An 18,980-nucleotide genomic window follows, 5' to 3' on the forward strand; every position below is an offset into this window, starting at 1 on the left:
TTCTCCTGAGAATTCCTTCTGAGGCTCCCTGGCAGCTGCAGCACCCCTGCTGATAGTCCCAGCTGGATTCCTGGGAACAAGGGGCATCTGTTTTTCAGCACATCTGCTAAATGTGTATCTAAACATATCTGTCTGCTAAGTATCTCAGAGGCTTAGGGGACCTATGCAGTTCAGTTCTGCCTGGCTCTCACTTCCAGCACTGTACACAGATGTATTTCTGAGCTCAGTCTGTTGTATGATTAAGACATGGGGTTTGATCTGGAAAATGCGCAACTCGTGAAGAAAATGGGAGTTTAATGGGTGGTGATTAGTCAGGCCAGAAGCTTAGATTACAAATAGGGCACAGCTGTACACATGGCATAATGCTTTGAATTTCCCAGGAGAAAAAGATACAGTAATGGGTGGTATATTGATAGCACATCACCAGACTGTCCATTGGCACACACTGCTGTATCTCTGTCTAATTAGTTCCCACCTATTAACAGTTGTGGGGATATAATGGCCATTGTACATGGTAGGTATGTGTATAGGCCTGCCTGCCCATATGGAAAACAATTTGATTTTTTTTACCCTCCTGATATAGTTCTTTTTTTTATAGCTCTTTTACGGTGTGTATCACAAACACTTAATTTGTGTCAAAATTACTTTAAAGCAGCTTATTTCATTACAAACAAACATGCCCCATCTGAATAGCAGGCGTCCTAAAAAGCTATGGCTTGACGGAGTAATTATATGGCCACACAGAATGAAGCTTGGCTGTATTTGTGAAAAGCAGTAAATGAGCATGTGCTGGCTCATGTCGAGCACCGCAGAGCTGCGGGCAGGGTCCCAAGGTCAGAAGAGCTGCTGTGCCAGGTGGGTGAAGACAGGAGGACCAGCACAGCATGAGCTGCCCTCACACCTACCAGCCAGAGCAGCTTCACAGCTTCCTCCACCAGTGTGTTAAGGGTAACACAGATGTAGCCCCCAAAGCTGATCTCCACACTGAATATTAACAGAAAGGGCCTGTCATATGGGACGTTTACAAATGAAGTCCCTTACGTGAACAGCTTCTTCTTTCCCCAAAGCAATCGATTTCCTCTGCACCACCCAGCTCTGCTTTGCGGACTCAGAGCCTTTGCTATGGTCTGCCCCTCAGTTTCATACAGATCTTATACCACGACACATTAGAGCAATGTGTTTGTTGTACCACAGTGGTTGCCCTAGGGTGAGCAGAATAGATGGCAGATGGCTTGGGCAGTGGAGCTGTTTGCAGGTGATGTGTTTCTCCCAGGCCATCCCTGACTAAGTGAATACATTCTCCTTCAAAGACATAGGGACATTTACAAAGATCAGGGTGTGGGGAGATGGGGTGGGATTTACAAGGGTTTTGTAGGACTAGCCTGTTATGAGCTCTTCCCCTCCTGTATCAGGTTGCTCCCCTCAGTTCTGTTGAAGTGCTTTACAATCACTGGAGGGAAAGCAGGACCAGGAGGGTCGCATAGAGCAGCTGACCCTGGGAAGAGCCAGAACTCTCAGGACTGGGTTTGCTCCTCGAGATGTGAAGAATTTTCCTTATAGAAGCCAGAACATCAGATTGATGCCACTGCTTCCCCCTGGGCCTAGGCAGCCCTTTTCCCTTCCCAGGCCATGACTGCTTTTGTGGTCCACTCCCAAGCACTTTGCCCAGCCAGTTTTTGGAGAGAAGGCTTATATAGCCCTTGCTGCCAACACTGACCAAATGGTGATTTTCCCCTTTCTGTGAGCTACAGTCAAGCTGTAGACTTCTCCTATTTTCTCCTCTCTCCTCTTACACTGTGGCTCAGTGAAGGACTTCAGACCATAGCAAGGAAGGGGCAGCATCAGTTGTGAGAAGAAAGGAATTGGGAGCCGATAGTAAACAAAAGAACAAATCTGTTGTGGCTGGAAAGCGTTTCTTTTCTTCTCTCCATATCAAACCACAAATGGGAAAATCCCAGCCACAGCTCACTTTTGTTTATTTCTACTACTTTCACAACTGTTTGACATGATGGCTCTTAGAAATGAGGGAGTATGTGAATGAATCCTGAAACCCGCCTTCACCCTGTTGTCGTACCAGCAAGGACGCGGCAGGAACGTAGCTGTGAGAAGGGTACAGCAGGACGTGCCTGGAGCAGTGACTCTTTCAAGCCCATATAGAGCAGAAAGAGTCTTCATGAGTGCCTCTGTGTTCAGGAGGGGTTGTATTCCAGCTTTGTCTTTACTGGCACAACTGCAGTCTCCCTGGGGGACAAAAGGAATGTTTACCAAAATAAGGAAAGCAGTTCTGCCAAAGTCAGAGAGTTGTTATATTGTGGGGGGTTTTTTTGGAAAGGAAAGCTCTGTGCAATTTGTTCATGGACTCAAAGAACAGGGTGGCATGTGTGTTGCTGGGAACAACAGGTCACATTTCTACACATCCTTCAGAAAGGCAGCTATAATTTCCTACCACTCTCCAGAGTGTGTTGTGGGTTGCATAGGTACAGTTCAGGGTTTCATTGCAGAAAAGAGGGCAGCCTGAGCTTTGATCAGACCAGTCCCTACCTCCTACCTGTAACAGTTCAGAAGGAGATCCATCAACCCAGCTGGTGCTGAACTCCTGCAGTTTTAGTCAGGTGAGACCTGCTAACCCTGCCTTTGAAAAGTGTCAGTTTTTCCCAGATCTGTTCAGCTGATTGCAATGTGGGTTAAATTGCACCACCTTTCTACACACTGGGCTACTATTGCATAGCAAAAAGTTGCAAATCAAAAATAATACCATAAATACAGCCCAAGGAGTATTCTGTGCCCTTCACATGACACCCTTTTAGTTGCATTTGCTTTGCAGGATGGTTTGTTACTTTTTTCATGGATGGTCCCTCCAAGACTAAGTTGGCAACTCTAAAGTTTTTTACTTGTCATCAAGTGACTGGTTCCAATGGGCGGTTTTTTAGCTGTGGAGGGTGGGCACATATAGGCCATTTTTCCAAAGTGTCTGTGCTGGTGTTCATCTGTGTCTGAATTTAGCTTGCTGTTGTATCTCAGCAGCACTTGGACATCGCTCATTCCTTGGGCTCCAAGGTGGCCAGCAAAAAGGCATTGGGGAATTGAAATTGCCCATCATTTCTGACTGAGTGGATGGAACATCTAAATCTTTGCTTGCTTACAATAAAAACCAAGATAATAGATAATGCAGGTAATTGAGTCTGAATTCTATTCTTTTCAAGATTTCTGGGTGAAGGTACTCAAGAAGTATTGAAAAGTGAGATGCTACTCACTTTTTTTGTTACTCCAGCAGGTTTCTCACTTATTTTGCTTCTTTATGTTGTCCATTTGCAAATCAGAAACTGAAATGGTGCTTTTCTGTCAAATTCATTTGCTCTCAGGGACAGATTATATTTCGTACTGAATCCAGAGAGGTGTGAATCTTGATTTTGCTTTTCAGGATTAATACAAATGTTTTAGATTTTGGTTGAGGTAGGCTTGTATTTCTGCTTCTTCTGGAGCTTGTGTTTTGCTTTGAATTTCAGCATCAAAATGATCTCAGATCTCAAAATGAGTTATCAGTGGAAACCAGAGATAACCTGGATTTCACACTGAATTCTAACTTGCATGTGATTTTCAGGCATAAGTCATCTCACTTTCATACAAAACTTGATCTGCAAACTACCAATGACCTAGGAACCAATCTGGAATAAAACCAAGAAAGCTTGGCCTGAGTGTTGTTTTGGGTTTCATTGTGTGTGTGTCCCATTGATACAAAAACTAGAAAAGAAAGCCAGGCTCAGGAGTAGTAAGACCTTACAACTCCCCTGGTAGAGCAGGAGCTGCTCCAGGCATAGCAAGCACCCATGGCTGTGAACATGGCTGTCCCTGCAAACACCCAGGAGGAATAACCAGAAGTAGTTGAAATTTCCCCATTGTTCACCTCCAGTTGACCTCCTCCAAGCCCCAGTGATATGATGGAAATATCCCCAAACTCTTTATCATAGTGATGCCCATGTGAATTTGTCATTCCTGTGTTGTAGCGGCTTCCTAATAAGGACAACTGCCAGTAACCAGATCCTCATCACCACTAAGTTAACCATGAATAGGAACATTTATGACCGCACACCTGGGCTTCATCCTCCAGGCAAAGCAAATCTTTCCAAGTGCAACTGCTGGCTACAGTTAAACTCCCCTGAGTACATTTGACCCTGTACTTTGGGAGAATTATTTGCTGTCATGCCCTGTCCTTAGGCATGCACATCCACACACAGCAAAATAAAATGTTCTTCTGTGAAGTTTTGGCCACCCATCAAAATCAAGATGATAAGTTCGAAACAAACATCTCCATATTAGCTGGTGATTGCCATATTGTTGCTACTAGCAACAGCTGCCGTGTTAGTGTTTTATATAAACACTCTGGTTTTGTATTGCTATCTCATTTTAAAGCGCCACTACCTTATGAGGATTTCAGAAAGCAAATGCTTCTTATGGCAGGGGCTCTGCCTCCTGCCGCAGGGCACCATGAGGTCTCTGGGCAAACGGGACTGTTGCTTCTGCTGCGGGGGACACACACGGAGAGTGGAGGTGCACTACCCTGCAGCTGCTGTGGGGCAGGGCAAGCCGACCTGGAGCACTGGCACCGACTGACCGGCACAACTGGGGGGCACCAAGGGCTGCCCCGCCTGGAACCAGGGCAGCCAGGTCCTCACCTCCACATTTGCAAAAGCATGGTGACTCTTCCAGGCTGGGAATAAGAGAGGAATTGCCACCCTCCAGAGCAAGCAGGACCTGGGATTGCCTGCTAGTGAGAGTGGGGTGAGGGGAAGAAAAAATGCTTTTGAGATTGGATTCATATCAGCTCACTGCTGGAGAGGGCTCAGCTTGAAGGCCAGGCTGTTCTGTTCAGGCCTGTGTTCCTGCAAAGCTGGCCATGAATTACGACTGCTGCCATGCAAACCAGGTGCTGTTATGGCTGCAGTTGCTTATTCCACTCATGTGTGCCTGCTCTGAACCCTGCCTTTGCTTTCAGGTCTGTAGTCATTGCACAGAGATGACAGTAAGGAGCATGTAGAGAAGGTACCTGTGTGTCACCATGTCCACTTCCCTGTTCAGTGGTGGCTGAGGCTCGAACAGAAGATTTTGTTCTCCCTTTCCACTTCCTTTTAAAGGTTTGTTTGTGCTTTGTTTGAGCTTTACCTTTTCTCCCATTTATTAGATGAGTATGTTTCTTTTGGATTTTTCTCTCTGAAAACAGTCACTGTGTGTGGTCTTACAGTCATAAACTGCCTTATTTAGTATTAGCAAGAAAGTTTGCAAGGGGAGGGTATATCTTTAACCAGGCCAACTGATGTAGGTGCAAAACCCTTCCTTGGGTCTGAAAAGAAATGCCTGTCTTCAATCTAAGGACAAGTTGAGAAGAAATTCTCTAAATTTTACTAGATACATTAATCAATTACATGGTTACTTATTGAGATAAGTACCCCAGAAGTACCCCAAGAAGGGTCTTTTCAAAGAGAGATTGAATCCTCTTGCCTTTAGGCACTATGAGATATAAAAATGCTAGGCCAAAAGATGCACAGTCCAGCAACGGCTATAACATTTGTGTAAACCAAAGACCATATTGCTACAGAGAGTCTTAGTATTGCTTGTGTAACACTGTGAACCAATCCTGTCCTTGGGTAACTTAATTGAACTTAGTATTCAGAGAATAAATTGAACAGTCATTATCCTTTAAGTTATGCCAAACCTAAGATGTTGGTACATTTGCAAAGGGGTCTTACTTCCATTTAGTAGGTAACAAGGCAAAGTGCCAATTCTTACTGTTATACACAAATCCCCAGAATGTATCTTTCAAACATAACCCCTATAGTTCTAAGTTAGTTACTTCCAATGCTATACTCAGTGAAAACACTTGCTAACCTCAAGCACTGAAATACAACATATCACTGCAATTGAGTCCTGTCTGCTATTTTAGGAGAGCCAGATGTGCTAGAAGAGGCATTTGAGAGGTCTGTGTTATGTCCCATTGGTTGTCCCTCCTCCCTGCAACATTTCTCTTTGCTTCCAGAACTAAGCATTCCTGCAGTTTCCTTTGGACAAGAGCATGCTGCAACGTAAACCTGTCATAACTGTGAGACTGACATGAATGAATAAACAATGCAGATTATACTTCTGCTCTGACCTTAAAGGAAAAATCCTAATGAACGTCACAAGCATGGAAAAAGCTGTTACTTTAACAATTGAACAGGCTTACTCATCAAACCTACAGCACTCATCCCCCTATTAGGGAATTTTTCAGACTAACCAAAAACTGCGGTTGCATCTTTGTATCAGGGTTTTGTGGGTGAACTCCAGGAGGTGCTTTGTTTTGCCCTTTGATTTTCCATGTAATATCTGAAAGGTAGCTTGCCTTCTTTCTGCCTCAGTTTCTCATTAATAACGTGCCGAAAATAAAAGGTCACTGCACTGCATAAGGTGCTTTGATACCTTTTAGTGAAAAGAGGTACATACAGGAGAACCCTGTAAAGAGTTTGGCAGCTGTTGCCTCCTCTGTCTCCTGTGTTCCACGTAGCAAAGAGAAGACCTTAATTTTAGCCTTAGTGGACTATCTTTGGCAAATGGAGGCATTTTAAATGCATCATCTGTGAGGACAATATGTTGTTTTCTGCGCATTACTCGTGTCCCTTGAGGTATTTGCAGTTCTGCTTACCACATTGAAATGTGACAGTCACCTTCTGGCCAGATCAAATACTTGTTTTAAGCATGTAGCTTATTGTCAGGAGGAAATATGACAATGTCACAATGAAATAACCATTCAATATGGTAACTGAACTAACAATTTTATCTAGATTCTGTAATAAAAATGTTCCTGAGCATGAACTCCCCTCCTTTGCCTGATCTCTGGGAAGGGATCTCATATGGGGACTCCATCATGGTCACAACAGAGGCTATGTTTTAAACATCAGGCAGATGATAGTAGGATATGGTGTCACACAATGTCTACATGCTCTCTGAGGAGCTATTTCCTTCAAAGTAAGCTTGGGAGGGGCTCATTGCAACTGCTGTGTACCTTCAAGCTCCTAAAAAAGCTCTTAGCATCCTTAGAAATGAAGTTTGCAAGACCCCTTAGCAAAAAGGGTCTAATTCTTCATGAGGTTCAGGGGCCTCAGTGGCAGTTCCTCATAAACCCCCAGCCCACAGCTAAGACATTTGTGTCTAACTTCTCACACACAATATTCTTTGTCCTCTAATTTTTACTTTCCTATGTCAAATTCTTTATCTTTAGCTGTGCAGAACTTTTACTAGATTTAACTGGATTTAGTCCTTTCTACACTTTTAATCTTGGGCTCCTGGTCTCGCAGGCAATGCTTATGTTACTGCACTTTTTTCCCAGGTGTCTTTTACTCCTCTATCACCCCCAGTAACTTTTAGTCTCTACATTAATTCCAGTCACAACAGGCAAGTGAGTAAATTTTCCCCAAGCCAGTGAACTTCCTACAAGCATTTTGGAAAATAGTGGCTGGTAGATATTTTTGCTTGAGAAAAAGTCATTAAAGAGTCTTGGGTGGCTAACCAGCATGTACATCATGGCCACCCAGTCACTGTGCCTGTAGCTCTGGGCTACCTGTGGTGTGCCTGTTGGAAATGGCATATAATCATGGCGGAGATCAAGGTCTTTGCAGAGAGGTTTATCAGGGCACAAAGGTCACAAGCCTGTAGCAAATGTCACACGGTTGGTTCCACTGTTCTCAGAACAGCATATTCAGATTTTCAGATAAAGCTTCGGTGACTGCATTCAGGTTTTGAGCTACAAAGATGAGGAAACGGATGGTGGAAGGTGGTTAGATGGACAGCCCATTCTACCTATCAACAAGGCCTATGCCAAGGTATGCCTCTGTCATCAAATACATGTCTGGAGGGCTGTCAAAATATACAAAACTTCTTGTATATTCAACATACAAGAAGTGCTGAAGGTAAGAGGTAGCTGCCAGTTTTCATAAACATCATGTTTATCTTCTAAAAAAACACTGGGATGGTGACTGGAGGGATGTGTGTATGAAGGTAGACTTCTTGCTCTATATCCTAACAACAAGCCAGAGAACATCCCTTTCCACCAGTGTGACAACATCTGTGTGAACACTGAGATTTTCAGTGTATCAAAGCACCTGATTCAGTTCATCACTTTTCAGCATATAGCATAGACAAGTGCTTAGCTGAACATGCTGAGCTGGAGTGTGAACTGAATACCTTTGATACCAAGGCAGAAATCACTGCTTTATCCTTGTAATTAATAGGTCTGTCCCTTTTCTCTACTCTCATCATAAGCAAATGAAAATCAATGGTATTTGAACTTATGTATCACTTCAGAGCCTGAAATTCCCCTCTTCCACTTTCAGTACACTGGGGTACCTGGTCAAGAGACAAAGGCCCATTTTATACCCCAGAGATTACTTATTTTGAAAAATGGGGGAAGATTCCAGTAGCAAATAGGAACAATATCCTCTTTGGTCAACCAGTGATTTTTGCTTAGCTTATCTTAGAAAATTTTGGCTGGGGTTTGGCCAGTAGTCTATGTAGATAAAGTGATTTTAATGAAACTAAGGAAAAAAGATGCCTGTATTTTCCAGTTTAGTTTCTAAATGCTGAATTAAGTTGTATTGATTGAAAAAAAATCCAAACTTTCATCAACTTGAAAGTAGTTGCTTGATTTCTTACACAGAGGTAATCTTCTAAAAGGAAATTATGGTCAGACACCATGGCTGTTTTTTTCTCTTCCTTCTCTTTTTTTCCTTCTTTATTATCGCTTACCAGATCCTAGTTTTAGTTCCTCAAAACACAGTTTTTGTTGGTTCTCTTTTTTCCAATGTGTAAGATGCCACTAGTTTTGCAGAATGAATTTTCCCGCCAAAAATGCCTTCCCTCACAGTGGTTTGTGCAGCTGTTTCTCTATCCGTGTAGGTGTAACTGAAAAGGGCCCAATTCCTGCAGCCTGGTTCTCTGTGCATCCCACGTATAAAAATGTCACCACTCTGATTTAAGTGGCATTCAAAATTAAACAGGGATAAGTGACAACAACAATGGGGAAAATCCCATGGTTTTGGTGTGCCTTGGATTGTGCCTTTATGAAAGAACACCTATAAAAGCCTGCTGTCATGAAATATTCTATCACTTTTAGTAAAAATTTCTGTCCTCAAAATGGGGAATTTCTATTAGAAACCACAAACTCTTTCACAATGATATAGATGTATGAAGGCTCCGCTTTACATGGTGAAGGTACCACCCTAATCTCTGTTCCTTAGAAGAGAAGAGGGGATGGAAACAGGATTTGCCCACTTGTGGGATTTTATCTCCTTTGCCGTGACTTCTGTGCCGTCTCAGTGGGAAGAGGCTGGAGCTGGCCTTGGCGGCTGTGGGCAATGTTGTGCTGGGGAGTTACCACTGTGGGCTCTGGTGAGGAAGTGGAGTCAAGGACCAGATCCCCAAAGATAATTAGGGACCTGTTGCCTTTTTAATCGCCTACCCACCCTGATTTTAAGTAGGAGTTGGGAACACAACTGCCTTGGCAAATTTTGGATGAGCTTAGTGTCAGGCAGAGGGCAGATAGGCTCTGGCAGTTTGAAGTGTAACTCCTTTCAGTTTTCTCTTCTTCATGACCCCTGTGCACTGAGCATGGATGAGATAAAACTGACCTGCACTTGGGCAGTGCTTTTCATTGTGATCCCTTTTATTTTCAGTACTGGTGAAAGGAGGTACAGAGTCTACATGACGCATTCCCCAAATAATTTCTACAGAAAACAGATGATAAAAGCATGACCTAGGCTGCATCTGATAATTACAGAGGATGGATTTAATATCAGGGTGCTTGCCTGGAATGCCAGGTCTGGGGACTCAGAGAGAAAAGGGATGGACATCAGCATCTAGGTTTTGATTTGCGTTGTCACAGAAATATTGCACAGGAATGCTGCAAGGCTGGGATTCAGAGATGAGTTGCTCCAAATGGTGCTTGAATCAAGTTTTAGTCAATGACTAATCTCTAAAAAATTAGTATGATTCAAAGGTCTACTACCAGCCAAAATTTTATGAATGAAGAGATTTCATTGTGTTCCTAGTGGAACTTTGCTCTGAATGAATTCTGCCTTGCACCAGACTTATGGGGCCACAGGAAGATGTTTCCTTTAGTGTAATTTCCTTTACTGTAAGTGAGCACTGGTTCACTGAGATCCTTTGGCACATCTCCACCATGGTGCCATGCTGTATAAACCATTAACAGGACTTTGACATGCTAATAATCTTGTGCACAGGCAGAAGCCATTCCTTCTCCACAAACCTGATGCATTAAAAGGGATATTCATGACCACAGGAAAATGAGGAAGGTACCATTTTCTTTAATAAGTAGTGTTATAAGGCAAAGCATAAAATACGAATCCTACTAAGGTCTTGTGGGAATTCAGGAGGTGTTTGGATCGGCCCATAAAACATGCAACAGTAACAAAAGTGTAGAGAAAACCAAGAAACCATCCTATTGTATTGGCTGATTATAAATAACAGCATTTGCACATGTCATAGCTGATTTGTACTACAGATCCCCCAGTCATCACTGGGTCTCACCCCATTAACGCTGGCTAACCTGATTCCTACTAACCAGCTGTCCCACGGGAGAGTGCATGTACGCTCACACTTCTCTCAACACCTCCAGGAATGGTTACACTTCAACTTAAGAGCAGCTTAATGTACCAGCTGACTGTAGTGCTCTGTAGAAGAGGGCTAAAGATGTCTTAAGGGGGAATTGATTATGATCCCTGGTTTTGCTACATATGAATCTTAAAATCTTTCATCTGAGGGACCCACAAACCTTCTCAGTGTCTTTGCTGTTCAGCATATGGAAAGCTACGGTGATACAAATACCTTTGCATTATTTTCTTAAAGTCCACTTGGCTTTTGGGGAGGTAGAATGTACCATTGTCAAAGATCTTCCCAAGCTTGGGTTGCCTTGGGACCACTTTGTTGGCCTGTCCAAATAACAACTAAATGCAGGAACACTTAAGGCAATGTTCCCATCAGTACCAATCCAGGAACAACAGCAGCCACCATACTGAGAACATCTGACAGCTGCACAGAGCAGGGAGGAGGGAGAAGGTTTAGTCAGCTGAACAGTTTCCACCTGTACTGTGGCACATACGGCTCCTGGGCCCATGAGATGGGGAGGCAGCAGTTGACAGAGATGCTGAGTTAGGAGCTGGCTGACTCCTCTGATGCAAATATGCATCTTATCTTTGAGATAGCAGCCCTCACTTGATGCAAGCCACTGTGACTTGTTTTTTGACTCAATGTTAACTAACCTTACAATGACAAAAGGTTGAAGTCCCTCAGCTGGTTCATAGTGGCAGAGCTTGTGGTAAGGACATTCGGCTGACATCTTCAAGGAGACAAACATACCAAGTAATTATTAACAGAGAGAAATAATTCTTTAATACCTATGCAGATACGGTATTCTTCTCGTTTTCTCGCTCATTTTCTCTTTTCAGACCATGATCTGATGGTGGGGTGGAGTAAGAAATGCAGATACTAGTGAAAGTTACATATCATGATATGCAGAAGTTGGGCAGATGAAAGAGAGTGCTCAGTGAGGAGCAAGTAGCTCTGATCACCCCCATGTTACCCAACTAGTGCAGTGCCCATAGTTGAGGACAGTGGTAACGTGGAGGTCAGAGACCCCTGTGAAAGGCAGACAGGAAAAGTGACAAGCTGCTTAGCTGTTTACATCTGTTCTTCTGTTTGCTCTTCCTTTGGGAGACAGCTCCAAAACCACAGTAGACACTGTCAAGAGAGAAGACAGGCTGGAAGGGGTCTTCACGGTTTCTGTAGAGACACCTGAAGTTAGTGAGAAAAAGCTATGCATCATCATCATGCTTGCTCTGAATGAGGACAGGGAGCAAAAGGGTCTCCTGAACCATATCTGTAGGCTGTCTTTATTAAGTCTCACTGTTCCTTTTTTTTCTCCTGTTTATGAACACTTTTATCCCAAACAGAAGAGGAATGAGAATCCATGACTTTGGTGGGAATGCTGCCCAGTTACAGCCATCTCCCTGGTCTTGGCTTAAGCTGGGTTGTCACTTTTCTTCCATTCAGATTTAGAAACATAGTTAATTCTTGCCAGGGGCTTGGGAGCCCCAACTTTCAAACTCAGGCTTACAAACAACAAAATCTGAAGTGAAAGGATGCATATGCCTGCACAACAAAGCAATGAAGATGTGCCTGTTTTCTCTCTATTAAAGATCTGGGAAATTACGCTGAAGAAAGTAAGTGATCTTGATTGATGAATCCAACTGGGAATTGACTGGGAAGTGTCCACTTTATGGCTGCATGGGCAAACCACAGCTGCCTTGACTCTGTGTGCTCTCATAATGTCTCTGGTCATATGACTACATAGATTTTTTTTTCATATGATCCCTGTCTCATTCTGGATTTGAAATGAATGCATAAGGAGTGAGCTTAATATAAATGTAAATTATATTCTTCGCTTTCTTATTTCAAAATTTTTGAATACACCTCATCGCAACCCATGTGATATTTTCTAGCACATTTTTATTTCTGCATTGATATTTGCAGCTACCACAGGTTTCTGTGATTATGTTTCCCTCCACACTGTTCAGTTTCTCTTGTCTTTGGCTCATCCAGCCTGAGGGTTTTTTCCTGGAAATGGATTCCTCACTAGACATATTATTTCCTCCATGATTTCCTGGAATATATTTTGCGAGAGGGGCAGAAGAGCAGTTACTTCTGCTGTTTATGGAGATGTTTTTCTTAGAGGCTCAACATGTCCATAAACTGACATCACAGAGAATGATGTTGCAATTAAAATTCACCCACTGAATTTAACTTTCGTTTTACTAGTTTGCAACAAAAGACAGGAAAGTGGCCCAATTATGGTAGGTCTGTCTAGCCTGATTTTCCCGCTGCTGTTTATTTCAGTGCAGCTCTTTAATCTTCCCTTCCAGTTTTTTTGGGAAATACCTTGGGAAACTGAAGTTTTGTGTGATCTGAACAGAATTTTCTTCTGAAAATTTGTAAGACTCAGAAACTTTTCATGGGATGGGTAAAGTGTTTCTCACCCAGCTCATCATCCCATATCTGAAAAGATCAGGAATTCCTCATGGAAGACGGGCTGAGGAGGCCAAGGGCATTTGGATTTGGAAGTCAGTCACCAAGGGCTACCAAGCCTAAATCCCACCTCCCCTTCAGCTCTGAGCACAGACTTTAGGTTTCTCCTGGAGCACCGTTGGCGCTGCATGTGCCTGCACCAGCCCAGTCCCATCCCAGGATGAATGAGCTCTGCTCCTACATGGGATATCCACATGACCAGCCTTTCCCCTTCTGTCTTCCCATTCTTACTTCTACTGAATGTAAGGCTGCTCTTCATCTGGAGTCTCTTCATACCGATATGATGCCTGCTGGGGCTGCAGTGTCAGAATTGTCCCTCAGAGTGGTCATGGTAATGTCCAAGGGAGGTCACAAGGGCTTTTCCAAATCAGCACGCTCCTCTCTTAGCTCTGGCAGAGACTGTGCAAGGTTGGTAACAGGATCTGACATGTTAGCACCTGGCCCTCTCCTCTACTGTGGGGACTTTCTGTCAGTGAAAATAGTTATGCCATCAAGCCACAGCTAATTTGTCATCTGGGCCCTGCTCTGACAGCCACACACCATTTCAGAGAGTCTCCTCAGCTTGCTGCTGGCTAAAGGGTAGGTGAAAGCCTGAGGTGCCTCTTACCCCTGATCTCATGGTGTTTTAGAGGAGCAAGATGCCTCATCTCCTTTGCTTATTCTGAAGCAAATGTGGAGCAGAGACAGTGGGGGGTCATCTCCCTGACCATACAGGAAGGGAGGTTGGAGGCCAGGGACAGGGCCATGTCCCAGTGGTACCAAAAAGACCTGCCCAAAAAAGGAGCTCTCCATTGCTTTTGGGTATTTCTAACAAGAGTCTGCCATTGCCCCCAGAAACACACAGGTTGCAGTGGACAAAGGAGATGAGGTGGAAGAAAGGCAGTGTTCCCGTCCTCCTTTGGCAGATTAAGAGCAGAGAAACATAAAATGACTAAAGGCTTGTCTGACACAGAGGTGCATGAAGTGAGAAGACATCTTTACAGCAGTCGTTTTCAATCCTAGATCTTTACATCTTGTATAGCTGCCGCTTACTGGTGAGCCCTGTCATGAAATAAAGAGAACTCAGTGGTTCTCTAGATTTTATACAGGCTATCCATATCTTCCAGAGCTGTCACAGCCTACAATTCAGGATTGCTAAGAATCATAGAATCATCTAGGTTGGAAAAGACCTTGAAGATCATCTAGTCCAACCTTTAACCTAGCATTGGCAGTTTCCAACTACACCATATCCCTCAGCGCTATGTCGACCCTACTCTTAAACACCTCCAGGGATGGGGACTCCACCACTGCCCTGGGCAGCCCATTCCAACACCTAACAACCCGTTCTGTAAAGAAATACTTCCTAATATCCAGTCTAAACCTTCCCTGGCACAACTTGAAGCCATTCCCTCTTGTCTTATCACTCATTACTTGGTTAAAGAGACTCATCCCCAGCTCTCTGCAACCTCCTTTCAGGTAGTTGTAGAGGGCGATGAGGTCTCCCCTCAGCCTCCTCTTCTCCAGACTAAACAACCCCAGTTCCCTCAGCCGCTCCTCATACGACATGTGCTCCAGACCCTTCACGAGCTTCGTTGCCCTTCTCTGGACACGCTCGAGTAATTCAATGTCCTTTTTGTAGTGAGGGGCCCAAAACTGAACACAGTAATCAAGGTGCGGCCTCACCAGTGCTGAGTACAGGGGCAAGATCACTTCCCTGTCCCTGCTGCCCACACTATTTCTGATACAGGCCAGGATGCCATTGGCCTTCTTGGCCACCTGGGCACACTGCTGGCTCATGTTCAGCCGGCTGTCGCTTGCTGGTGTTTAACTTGTTTTAGACAACTTTTAGGTGAAAGTAAATCTGTGGTCTCCTGTTACCAAGAGTGACCACTTTCCTCTTGATAGGAGTACACAAAAGATGCACCCGTGCACATCTGTCCTTCTTGTTCCAGCTGGCTACATATGCACACCTCTCAGCACACTCCCTCCTGCAAACCTGGCCTTCGCTGTTGTGGTCCTGCATGCTTACTGCATGGCCAGTTTACAAAGTGGGGGAAGATCAATTCAAAATAATGAGGTCACAGTCTAAATACAAAGTGGTGCCTCTACTTTCACTTCCCACATTCTGACACAAGCCTGAGATAGCCCAGATAGCATGGCAGATGAATGCTATGCCATACAATTCAGCACAGCTGTGTGAAATGTCACCAAAATTCATCAGAAAGTGGCAACATGGAAGCTGGTGGACCAGACAAGAATAAGAGAACTACTGCATCTGAGGATTAATACCTCCTGCTCTTCTTCACACCCAAATGCTGCCTTCTTTCTGCATGCAACCCACAGCTCACTGAGACCCAGCCTGTGCTTCAGGCAGAAGGTTGTGCCACAGCTGCAGAAGGGAGTAGCAGGGTCTCACTTTTAGGTTGCCTTCTTAGGGTACCCATGGGATCCATCTCTGGTAGAGTCATTTCACCAAGGCAGAGCCTTGGGAATGGAGACCCAGAGTCTTGGATGGCAGAAATCATCAAGTCACTGCTGTGAAGACATGCTGACTGGCACTGCCATAGTTTCTGACCTGTGACATGTGTCTCTATTTTTTCCCTCCATCCTGCTGGTTACACTAGCTTTGGTATCCCAACACTGAAATCACAGAAGCATGAGACAAACATACTTTCATTTTTTGGGGATGATGGTTATAGTCAGTTTTGTGTGTGGCAACACTAAGGGTTCATTGAAAGAGCACAGACTGAACCCTTATTGCTCAAGGTGTTGTTCAAACACAGCACAAAATAACAGCTTTCACCCAAAAAGGATGCAGTCAAAAGCTGAGACTGTGAGTCGACACAGCCAGTCCAAGGGGGCATCATGAGGAACTGGTGAGACATCCCTGTTGTTGCAAAAGGTAGTGGGCATAACACCCACTGGCTATTTTCTCTGTCTAAACTGACACATCTACATCCAAGTTAGTCATCTAGACTCTCCCTATAGTCCAGAGAGAGCGCAAGACATGTCTACCTGGGGAGGAATCCTGTCCTACAGTAGGAACCTAAGACAGATCAGAGGGTTTCTGCAGCTGGAGCTGCCTTTTTCTCCCCATTGACTATAAAGGGGCTTAAACCACTGGTTCAGATGTTCAGTATTTCCCACAACACCATACACATGTGGTAAACACATAGTATGTACAGAGTAGCATACATGAACGGTAGCACATTTCCTTCAGTCTAAGAGGAAAACTGGAGGGAGCCTGTTTTCCAGATGAAGAAATAAACTGAGACGGAATAAAAACTTCTTGCTCTTCTTTATAGAAAAGTGCTTCTTTCAGTTCCTGATAAAGAAAGACATTCTCCTTGTGCAGCTCTTAGGAAATAACATCACCATTTTTCTTCCACCTATACTGCTCACATAACAACAGTGGCATGTTGCTCTTAAACTGTTCTTCCCAGCAGTAGCTCTCACTCTGCTCTTTTATGCCCTGAGGTGCATCTCATTTACTCATCTAGGTTCCCTTCAGCAGCATGGGCCTGTACCACTCTCACACCTCCCTTATGACAAAAGAAGCCTGGGATTGTCTGATGTTTCCTGACAGTTTTGTAATAGCTGCTTTAGGTTCCTGTCATGCCACTGGGGATGCTCTAAGCTGGGGTCACCCCTGCTTTGCCCAGGGCACGGTGAGTGCAAAATGCTCCCAGGCCCAGACAGCAGTTGGGTTTATGCCTCCCGTTTGACCAAGCAGAAGGCAGAAAGGCAAAAAAGGAATGAGAGCAGAGGCAGATCTGAGCAGAGGCAAGGGGCTCCTGCAAAGGCTGCATAATAGTGATGCCAGTGAGAGGACATTCCAGCCCACTGTGCATTCAGAAAGCAACTGCTGGTGACATTTCTTCACACCCTCCTCCTTCTCTGAGAGAAACTGGCAGGTTCTGAGGTGTTACACTTTTTGTTTGCATGTGGGATGCTGATAAACTAGAAGTGGAGTTTCATCTCTTGTGTTGAACTAAGCAAGTAAGCAGGGAAAAGCCAGTCCCTTTAATCTGACCAGGTATAATCATTTTTAGACTTGCAACAATCTATGCTGGAGTATGGAAAAGTAAAAGTCTGCCCACTCTCACCTCACAGAGATTGAGGTCCTCTGCCCATCTCTCTCTTTGACCCTGCTAAAGACTCTTGAAAAAAAGGGTTTAAGAGTACATAATGCTACAAAATGGGGAAGATAGATAACCTTCCACAAGGGCCATGGCAGCTAATCTGCTGAGTAACTGTCTAAAAGGCACATCAGAGAGATTTTCTCTGCAAAGCTGGTTCATGTGACCGACAGCATCATATGATCTGTGGCAACTGGCTGGTGTCTTTCCTCAGTGCCTAGTGGCTTGTTGTGCAAGCATGAAAGTTTTCTACAACTCACATATGCTCGGTTTCTTTTAAATGAGCTCTTTATTTTGTTGTCAGTCAAGTGACTTAGCTTGGCTTGTCTTATTCTTTGAAAGCAACTACGTGCCTTTTGCTGTTTGAGAAATTTGCTGAATTGCTCATTCCCATGACCAGAATTCACCATTTGCTGGGACGTGTTGGTCATCATTGGCCCCAGTGGGGTCTTCCCCCAGTGCTGAGATGACCATCGCTTGTGTCGTCCTCACAGCAGCTGACTTAGTGGTTACAAACCACAGTATATTTGAAAAAGCCAGACATGGGGTTTCAGATTATCTGGTAACACAGAGAAAAGCCTACAGTTGTCACATTCATGCTTCATCAGCTAGCATTCAGCCAGCCCAAACTGAGGCAGAATCTCTTCTCTTGGATCCCTGAGAAACTGCTATTTGTCAACACCACCTTTGGGTGACTTCAAGCTATTTTTTTACATTTTTCACTTGAGGGTTTTAACCTGTCACAGACAACTTCCAAGCCTTTTCAGACCTTCAGAAACCATAACACACTCGATAAAACCTGGCTCCATCAGCCCAAATACAAATAATTCTTCTTTCCTGTGACATACCACTGACACTCATGCAGGTTGCATTTTAAATATGCTGAACACCATTTGTGTTTATCTGTCTGAACCACTGGAGCACTTTCTCTGTCTTGCCATGTTCCTGAGGTATGCCAGTGTCCCCTCAGATGAGAACCTCAGTTGGTTGCAAGGTTAGCACAGCAGCATCCTCTGCACCTTCAGGACAAAAGAGAGATGGAGAAGACGTGTTTTTGCAAGGTGATAAAAAGACGTGCCTGAGGTGGCCTCATTCTTCAGGTTTCCTCAAATCCTGAATGGTCCCTGGGACCACTGCCAGCCAGCTCACAGACCTCTACATGCTTCTTGTCTCTGCCATATGAGGCATCTTAGCATGGGGTCTCATGAGAGAGACACCCTTGGAGGCAGAGTGAAGGACGTCAGCCAAACAAATCTTCTCACCAGAGTATGAAACTTAACAGGACTAAGTGTCTTTTGCAAGTATTTTCTAACCTGGAAGCTGTTGTAGCCAGACCCCAAACCCCAGGGCCAGGAGGAAGGTCAGGGAGCTCTAACTGGTTCTCCAGACACCACCTGCCCTCAGCCTGTGCACTCTGTGCTGGGATGGAGCTGAAGTAAGTGCAGACAGTGCTCCCAGCCTTAGGAAGGTCTTCCAGGGCTATCAGGTGACAGTGGATACACAGCCACTGTAACAGAAAACCTCCTGGCCACTGCTCTTTGCTGATGGTGATAAAGCAGGGTTCTGCTTTTGGAGTGGGTGGCCATATTTCACTAAGGAAGCTATTTTTATTTCATCTAGTTATTCCAAGTTGAACAAGAAAATGAGAATTTTGGGGAGGGTGGCCATAGACTCAGAGATATCTGAGCATTATTATCTTTGCCTTCTTATAAAAATGCATTGTGTAAAGAAAAGACA

This window comes from Strix uralensis, chromosome 3 (assembly GCF_047716275.1).
Source record: "Strix uralensis isolate ZFMK-TIS-50842 chromosome 3, bStrUra1, whole genome shotgun sequence".
Taxonomy (NCBI): domain Eukaryota; kingdom Metazoa; phylum Chordata; class Aves; order Strigiformes; family Strigidae; genus Strix; species Strix uralensis.